The following is a 9,871-nucleotide window of genomic DNA, read 5'->3' on the forward strand; positions in this document are numbered from 1 at the left end:
GCCTGTCCATGGTCCAGGTTACTTCAAGAGTCTTGTCTGGGTTCGTGGGCCTGCTGCACTAAGGGGCCATGATCCTGGTCAGGGCTGTCTCCAGAAACAAAATAGAAGCCTATGACGCATGCTTCGGCTGACTGTAAAGTGTAAGAACGCTCCTTACTGATGATACTGCACATATGTAGTTGAGATAGAGTGGCATACAAGGCTTCTGTGACAATCCCTATCACCACCCCAACCCCCACCCAACAACAACAACAACAAAAAGGTAGCAGCCTAAACAGAAAGCCACTGAACTCTTAAGAAATATTATAAGGATGTTGAAGTTTAGCTCTCTACAACTGGCGGCTTCTGGTCAGAGTGGAAGGGAATGGCAACTCAGTTCCGTTCTATGTAAGTAGCAGGCCATTGATAGTTTATGCTCCATTGAGTATATAGTTAACACAAATTGGACTTGGGGGGAGTTTTTATTTTTTTTGAGGGGGAGAGAGATCACAAGGGTTGGGGATAGACCCTGAAGGACGAGGAAATGAGTGTAACCAAGGTGCATGATATGAAACTCCCAAAGAATCAATAAAACTATTATGCTTTTTAAAAAGATATCAAGCACTCTTAGCCATTGAGGCATCACTTAAGCACCTAATGTCTCAGTTTTAAATGTCAGTGAAAATAATGATAGCAACATTTGCATGCTTGACTTTTTATGACATGTCTTCACTTATATTATTCCATTTATTCATTTTAGTAGGGTTATATATCCTGTGTGTGTGTGTGTGTGTGTGTGTGTGTGATGTATGCTTGAAAATATGCACTGATTACAGTGTACAATGATCATGGTATACTTCTGAAGTACACTGCAGAGAATTTATAAGGACCATACACTTCTACCATGATATTACTTCCTCATTGAAGTGATAAAATACTCTAACAAAGGCAGTTTGAAACAGGAAAGGGTTGGCTTGGCTTAAAGTTCTAGAGAGATACAATACACCATGGTGGAGAAGAGAATAAGAAGTAGGCTGGAAAGGCATGGTGGCAAGATCTTGAGCCCGACTTGTCACATTGCAACTATGCTCAAGAAACAGCATCAATAGGGAGTAGGGCCAGTCTATTAAACCTCAAGCCGTGTACCTAGTGACCCACTTCTCCCCGTGATCCTCCACCTCCTAAAGGTTCCAGATTTTTCCAAAATGTCACCACTGACTGGGGACCAAGAATTCAAATGAACCCAAGGAACTCATTTCAAAATCAAAATACTACCCCCAGTGTCCGATGAGGGAATTATAACAAAGATCTGGGGATAGGGTCTCTTAAAGTGAGGCTGGATAAGTAACTTTTCAAGAGTAAGGAAGCAAAACTTGAGTCACACTCTTAAAGGAGGAATCTGTTACCTGAAAAAGATGGGAAAACACTGCTGAAAGTAAATATTCCCTTCAAGAAGTAAATGCAGACACTCCGCAGTGACCCAGGAGTCCCCTATGTCGAACTTTGCTTCACTGTTTAGATCTGCAGATTTTGGCAACCATTGATTATTTTTCTTTCATGTTTTCAGTTCCCATTCGGAGAGCACTGTGAGTCTCATTTTTATGTATTTAAGAGTTTTTAATCACAAACAGGAAGTAAGAGGTATACATATGAAAAAGGAAGTTGCTACTGTGTAGAATACCCAGTGACTGCTCTGCTTATCCAGGTGAATCAATATAGGCCAGGGACTGTAAACATTGGGGAACCTGTTTTCAAAATACATCTTAGGGTTAGCTCACTCTATCAATATTTGACTTTATAGTGTCATACACACATGAGCGCACTAGCACCACACACACACACACACACACACACACAATATGCATACAGTAGAAACTACACTTTGGATTTTGGGATTTTGGCCATTTCCTGGGTAGTGCTGTGTAGCATGGTTCTCTCACAGGCCAAAGAATAGCAGCAGAGGGTTTATCTCCAGGTCAGCGGCACCATCACAAGGGAAACAGACATCCATTTACAGTGTACTAACACAGTGTTGCTAGACCATTATGTTCATCAAGTAGGGTGTGTGGAGTGCATTGTCATGATGCATGATGGTTTTTGGAGACCCTGGCCCCAACATAATTCAAAGTACATATAAATATCCTCTTTTCCACCATGTTTCATGTACATTTTAGAGAACCAAAAAGTACAATTTAAATCTGGACACATCTTAAGATCTTCCATTACAAAGCATTTCATGAATGGAAGATGTCTAGTCAAACTAAGAGACTCATCTACAATTAACTAAAATAATTCCACACTCATTGCGAGTACTGAGACATTTGCAGACATCAACTACTTGTAGTGGGAAATGATATTGAAAGCATCTGTTATCATTAGGTCCATTTTCAGAGCACCGTTTATAAGAACATATATTGGTTTCCTGTTTGTCATCAGCCCAGGCCAGATTTGTGCTTGTGTTCTGATTTTTCTCATCATAATATTCCCCCAAATACTTTGCTTTATAGTTATATGTGCAATCGATCTTCATACAGAGATTTATGTCCAAATAGATGCCACAAGCTAGGAAACGCTAAATTAATCCCATTACTCTCTTTTGTGGGAAAGAAATGCTTGTTGTTGACTGAATACCAGCCTAACTGGCTGCTCACTCACTGGCTTAATATGTTCCAGAATGCTCTTCCTGGGTATTTGGCCTCTTCATTAAAACATTAATTCCAAGACTATCCTAGAAACCAAACATGATCCAGGAAATATGAGAATGAATTGGATATTCTCACCTAGCAACCAAACAATGGGTAATATTTTTATTATCAAGCTATTGAGATTACAGTGAAAATTGTTCTTAATGCTAACATAAATGAGGGCAGCTAGTAACAAGAACTGAAGCAAGAAGAAAACAAAAACCAGGACCACATGCAAAATAAGGAAGGATAAGGTGATTAGAGTTCAGGAAAGACAGGGAAACTGAACTAGATGTACAGCTAAGTGCTTACATCTTTACACCTGGTGAACCCCACCAGTCAGTCCAGTTCTGCCTTCATAGCATTGGATTCCTGTATAACAAATCAGTTGTGTCCCACACTCTGATCAAAGCAAAGCAGGGGACTGGGCTAAAGAGATTGCTCAGCAGTTGCTCTTAAAGAGGACTCAAGTTCAATTCCCAGCACCCCATCGCAGAGACCTCACAACCACACACGACTCCATTTTCAGGGGAATCTGACATATATGGCCTCTAAAGCCATCTACACTCATTCTTGCTTACACACACACACACACACACGCACACGCACACGCACACGCACACGCACACATTCAATGTTAAATCCTTGAAAAAAAATAAATGAATGCATAGGTAACAGTAAAAAATACCACTTTGGTACCAAAGCCCCAAATCAATACATTTCTATTTGCAGAAGGGCCACCCAGGAAAATAGCCACCCAGGAAATATATGGGTTGTTTGCCCTACTGGCCTTTTCATTGTTCTTTCTAGTTCTGTCAACCCTGGCTCTTCCAATTTATATCTCACAATCTTCTGCTATTTCCTTCCACCATTTCCTAGTGACCACGTCCTTGGCGCTAAGTCTGGGAGCCGACCCTGCATTTGACTGCATCTGACTTGGCAGAGTATATATCATGAGATAGGAGCATCCTGTATGAACCTGATATCTTAGGTGCTGATTTCAGAAAGGGCTTGCTTGGGACATTTCCAGGAACCATAGAATTTGGTGCCCTGTGACTAGGAGCATATTACCTCTTGGAGCATCATGATGCTAGCAGTGGGTAGGCCCATGGAGCAAACCAGTCACCCAAAAAGATCAGGCTAAAGTCTTGTGTTCAGTCTGATACAAGAAAAGAGTCTGATGAACAGTCAATAGAATGCTTCCTATTTGGCCAGGTCATGGATTCTATGGTGAAAAGACAAAGTGTGGAATCTGAGTCCAACTCTGCCTCTTTTTGGGTCAAAGTAATGGTGATGTTTCATTCTTTGAATTGACTCTTCAGTTGTTCATTTAGTGCCTGTCACACACCAGTCCTTGTTCCCATGGGTGGAAAACATCAGTGGACACAAGAGATCAAGTCCTTTGCTCCTGAAGGCCTTATATTCTAGAAGACAATTTAATGAGTACTTGTTAAGAGTTCACAAGAACTATAGAAAATCTTTAGAGCATAAGAAGAAAAGGCAATGAAGGATACCAGGAATGTGGGCAGTTCACCAGTTAGAGGATTAACACTGAGTGGTTCAAGCAGATCTCATTGGGAATGAGGAGAGAAGAAGAAAGGGCATGAAGGATATAAAGAAGTAGCCATATGGCTACTCAAAAAACCTAGAGAAGAGTGGTATAGGTAGAGAGATGTGTAGATAGGATGAGATATGGAAAATCAAGGAGCAACAAGAACAGAGCAGAAGAGTACTGAGCAAGGGCATACAAATGAGAGTGGGGATGAGGAATTCACTGTCAGGATCGAGGCCCTTCATCTTTCCCCTTAGCTTCCTCTTCTGCCTGAGTGTGAAAAGCTGGTAGTGGGTGAAGAGTTGGTGTCACACATAGTGAAACTTCCAGAAGTGTTAGTGGTTTTCTTCTACCTCTCTCCCCAGAAATTGTAATCAGTTCAAATAATCCCAAAATCCAGGCTAAATGAGAGTAGAACAGAGTACCAACATTCTTTAATAACACACTTAAAGATTTCTTTCAACAAATTTGAAGGGAGGAAGGGATCCCGTGTGTACCTTTGGATACTGAAGATTAACCTTGGGTGTTGTTCCTCCAGAGCCGTTCTCTTTGGTTTTTGAGACAGGACTTCCCATTGACCTTAACCCCACCAATTAACTCCTGAGTGAGTCCCAGAGATCTTCCTGTCTTCTGCCTCCCTCCCCAGCTTCCAGATTACAGGCACACAGCAACATGCCTCGCCCTTTATGTGGGTGCTCCATGTTGAACTCATGACCTCATGGTGTACAGTAAGCATATTGTCACCAAAGCTTATTCCTCAGCCACAACCAATATGAGCTTCTTCCTTGCTCCACACTCTTACCTCCAGCCAGCAGTCCACATTCAAGGCCATGCTAATTCTCTTCCATGGATGGAGATGGGGCAGTTCGGAGAACCAAGATCAAAGAGAGAGTCCAGATGGAGAAATAGTGGTTCAAAAGTGATTCCCCTTACAACCCCTCCCTTTATCACTTCACCATCCAACCTCTATGGAAGCCCATTAATCTTATAGCATAGGGTTCATCTTGTGGTCCTTCATCGTGAAGGACTATGGCGTGACAAGAAGAACTCTCTACTTACTCCTTTGAGGAGGAAAGCAAGTGTGAGTCTGCACATTCTTAGGAACAGTGATGGCACACCCAAGCAGAGAAAGCAAGCAGATAAGAAGCTTCCCTAACAGCGTGGTGCATTCCACAGGACCTGGACTCCTGCCATTCTCCCAGCTTCATCGGGGAAAGGAAGCTGTTGTGACCTTCATCTCTTCTATTTTGTTAGCTGAAAGAGGAAGGAACACAAAGAAGCTAAGTACCACATTTCCACCTTGGGAAAAAAATGCAGGAAATCCTTGGACAGGAGCCTAATCAAAAATCGCAATTGCTATGGGAAATACCACTCTTCACACAGCTCATATCCCAAGACAGTGCAACACAGAACACAGAGAAATGTGAACTCTTTCCCAGAAGCACAGTGGACTATAGCGTCCTTTCCAGCCTGATTTGAGGAACAACATGAAGCCATAAATAAGGCCTCAAAAGGCAAAGGAAGACCATGGAAGGAGAAAGGGGCGGGACCCTGTTATCTATCCAGGAGCCAGCTGTGCCTGTCTGTAAATATGTTCTTGGAATCCTCCATCCTTCCTGTTGGCAGCCAGCAGCTGCCCTGTTTCCCTTCCTCTTGGAAGAACTAGCTGCCTTGTCTCTCTCCATTGAAAACAGGTCACAGCTAAGAGCACAGATCTTCTACCTGAGCATTCCTGTCCTGGCGAAAGCTCCATCCTTTGTGTTGCTTTGTAATTGTTTATACTGTTGTTTTGTTTATATAATCTATATTACTACATTTTTATCCATTTGAAACCCCTGTTAGTCTACCATGCTGTACAGCACCAGAATGTAGTCTTTCTATTTGACCATGTTTTGGTGCACGTTATCTTTTTCTATGTGTTCCTCCTAACCCTCCTCAGCCTCTGGTAACCATTCTTCACTTCTACAAAATAGAACTTTTAGCTTCCATAAATGAGGGAAGTCATCAAATATTCATGTTTCTATGCTTGGCTTATTTTTCTATTAATCTAATAACCTCTAGATCCATGTATGCTGCTACAAATAACAGGGTTTTATCCTACTTTATGAATGAATACTATTCTGTTGTACAGATGTAGCAAAGTTTCTTTAGATACTCACCCTCAATGGAGACTAGTTGTCTCCATACCAGTGGATACTGTGGATGGTACTATAATAAACACAGAGATGTCAATATGTTCTTGATACCTGCTGTTTGTCACCAGTATTTACTAAGAAGAAAATCATGGAGAACAGGTACCATGACTTCAACCATGACTTTAAGATTGGGGAAAACAAAGCCATCATGAAAAACAGAATGAACTTTGGGGAGAGGTAGGCATGTGTCTGGTTTCTGCTGACCCTTCTAAGGAAAGAGAATCAGGACCTAAAGGAATCTTTGGAAGATGAGATGGTGAATAATGAGGTCAATAGGGTCCAGCAGATGAGGGGCTGTTGAGGACAAGTGAAAAACAACTTGCATAAGCAGGGTGGGGACGAGCTGGGCATGGTGTCGAAAGCTAGAGGAACATGAGAATTCTCCATCTAAGAAACCAGCCATTAAGAAACTCAGGGTCACTGGAGGTTTTGTGTGCTGTGCTAATTTCGATGGGGAAATAACAGCTGTACAGCTCTCTCTGTTCCACATCACACATGGGGCCAAGAGGACCCACCCAGTTCATCACCAGGAGCCAGGCAGCCAGGATCCTGCTGTGTGTGAGCTGTCACAGAGAATGGTCTTCCCGAGTGGATCATATCTCAGGAGAAGTTTCAAAGCTAGTCAAAAAAATGAAGTGCCAAATCACTGGGAGTTCTGCATATGAAAGTAATGTCAGAGCTGGAGGGGAGGTTGGAAGAAAAATTACTATGGAAAAATCACATATGGCATGCACAGGCTGCACTCTTTGGCACCTTATATCCTTGTTCTTTCTTTTTGCATGTCCATGATGGCTTGGAAAACATCTTGTGCTAGACATCTGAAGTAGATGGGAGGAGGGGGATGGAAAGATCAGAAGGATAACCTCTAGAGGTCATTGCCTACCCCTCCTTAGGCTAACTCTAGACACTCACAGCAACCCCCTGCCTTCTACATCATCTCCTCCCTGATTTTCACCCACCCCACAAAGGATGGAAGAAATATTCTCCTTCCTGTTCATTTTTTCTGTGAACACTCATTCTTTATTGAGTCGCTCTCTTGCTTCTCTCCCAATTTGGCATAGTTTTGTCTCAATGAATAAGCCAAAGCCAAAGAAAAATGGAGGGAGATTAAACAAACAGTAAATGCACCTCTGTTGTGTTCTCCATTGCATTATTTTATTCATGATGCATTCCTTCAGAAGGTAGATGTTAGGGTGTTGTCTTAGTCTGAGTGAAATGACACCATGTCCACAGCAGTGGAAAACATTTAATTGAGGCTGGCTTGCAGTATTAGAGGTTTAGTCCGTTATCGTCATGATGTGAAGCAAGGTAGCTTGCAGGCAGATGTGGTTCTAGAAATGGAGCTGAGAGTTCTATACCTTGTTCTTCAGACAACATAGAGACTGTGTACGCACTAGACATAGCTTGAGCATACATGACCACAAAGCCCACCTCCACAGTGACACACTTCCTCCAATCAGGCCACACCTACTCCAACAAGGCCAGACTTTCTAATAGTGCCATTCCCTATGGACCAAGCATTCAAATACATGAATTATGGGGACTATATATATTTAAACTACCACAGGTGGGAAGGAAGGCTGCTGCTGTAGAAAGAATACTGACTAACACTCTACTGTGCAAATTTTCTTTGCTTCTCTTACAATGTGCATGGCAGTAGAGTTAGTAGTTACTTTTTAAGTTAAATAGTTATCATGTTCTCATTCTATGATTACATGATTATGTTCATGACTACTGAAGCTGCTGAGCCTCTTTAACTTTCAATACCTCTACCCAGCACCCTTTCACCCATCTCCCTTAGCAGGGTAGAATAGTATGTTCTATTTCAAGTCCTTGTATAAGCTGTGGAAAAAGTCATTTGGAAAGAACCTATCACCCAACAATCCTAGCTCTACTCAGGGTTGGCTTTCCATTCAAGCCAAATTCACAGCCTTCAGCATCCTCAAACATGAACTAACCCACTGTTTTACTAACTATGCCAATTTGACTGAATGCCAGGGGATTAAGAGGGACTGCAGTCAGTAGGAAGTCTCACTGCAAGAGGTGAAAAGCAGTGCCGGCCAGAATAGCATCTCTCAGGGCAGGTAGCGGGCCTGGTCTGGCCACAGATGCAGTGAGCATTTGGTGAAAGCTAGATGCGAGTGCTGTGTGGAGGTTGATGCTCTCAAGGAGATCTGCCCCAGGCCCTGGCAAACTGACTTCCTGCCTGTGCTGAGCTTGCCTCTTAGGGAGAAAAACGTCATTGGCATCTACTAAGGCAAAGGTTAAGCTAGAAGTTCTGAAAAATATTCTTAGGGTTTTAAAGACCAGGCCCCAAGATTCTGGCTTCTCTGATTCCCCACCTTCCACAGATGCCAGAGGTACAGATGTGGTACCTTCAGCACGAAGGAGCTGGCTCTTACTGGCATTCCAGATCTCCCCAATACATATATGAGATATAAGAATTGTTCCCCTGACATCTTTACTCTTCCACAAAAACATGATGTTGTGCTATGTACCACAATATACCAGAGTACTTTGGCTCAACAACACAGAGTGTTGGCAGTATTTAACAGCCTTGTGAAAATATATTGGCAAAGATTGTTGGCTATGTGATTATTATTTTTAAAGCATAGTATTTGGGCTACAGTTAAGTATGTGTATTACTTATTTAAAGTTTGTGCTATTAATTAATAAATGCCTGAATTAACTCTACCTGTCATCTATTTCCAAATAATTTCTTTTAATATCAAACATAAAGATCTCCAAGCAGCAAAACAAACTAGTTGGCTATGAACTTGAGCACATTAGCCATTACTGTAACCTTCCCTTCCCTTGTCTCTGTTCCCCCAACTCCCTAAGGACTTCTTTCTATTGGACCAGCCAATCTCTCATCACCAATGAGAGACATCATCAGTGGAAACCTCATCAGTGAAAAGGTGAGTGTTTTGCATTCAGATATTTTGCCTTTTGAGCTCAAGGTCATCTTGAATTCCATCCTGTACCCTGAGCTGTGTCTCTGTATTGTTACTCACTCCTATTCTGATGTCAACTGGACGAGTGAGAGAGGGATTTACACAGATGTCAATGCACATCCCATAACCAGTTTTGAGCTTTCAATCCATGGCAATTTCTCTCTGCATAAGTTAAAATCTAGGGCCATGTAAATTATAGCTGGGAAAGGGCAATTTTCAACACAACAATGTCCCTCCCTCCTGTTTTGGAAGTCAGAGTAACTTTAATAACCTCTTGGGCTAAGATGTGTCCATCACTTCTTTTCATGGGCTATTTTAGATAGTAAGAGAGAGAATGAGCCACTGCCCTGCACTTTGTTTATGTAACCAACTTGTCCTTGAGTCTCTTAGACTCAAGTGGAAACGCTTAGAAGAGAATATGAAGTCCTCTTGAGGGGGGTTCCAGGGCATAAACTCAGGAAGTTGTTTAGGTCAATAGGTGTTTAGGGTAACTGAAAGCTATCATAA

This window comes from Apodemus sylvaticus, chromosome 19 (genome assembly GCF_947179515.1).
Source record: "Apodemus sylvaticus chromosome 19, mApoSyl1.1, whole genome shotgun sequence".
Lineage (NCBI taxonomy): Eukaryota > Metazoa > Chordata > Mammalia > Rodentia > Muridae > Apodemus > Apodemus sylvaticus.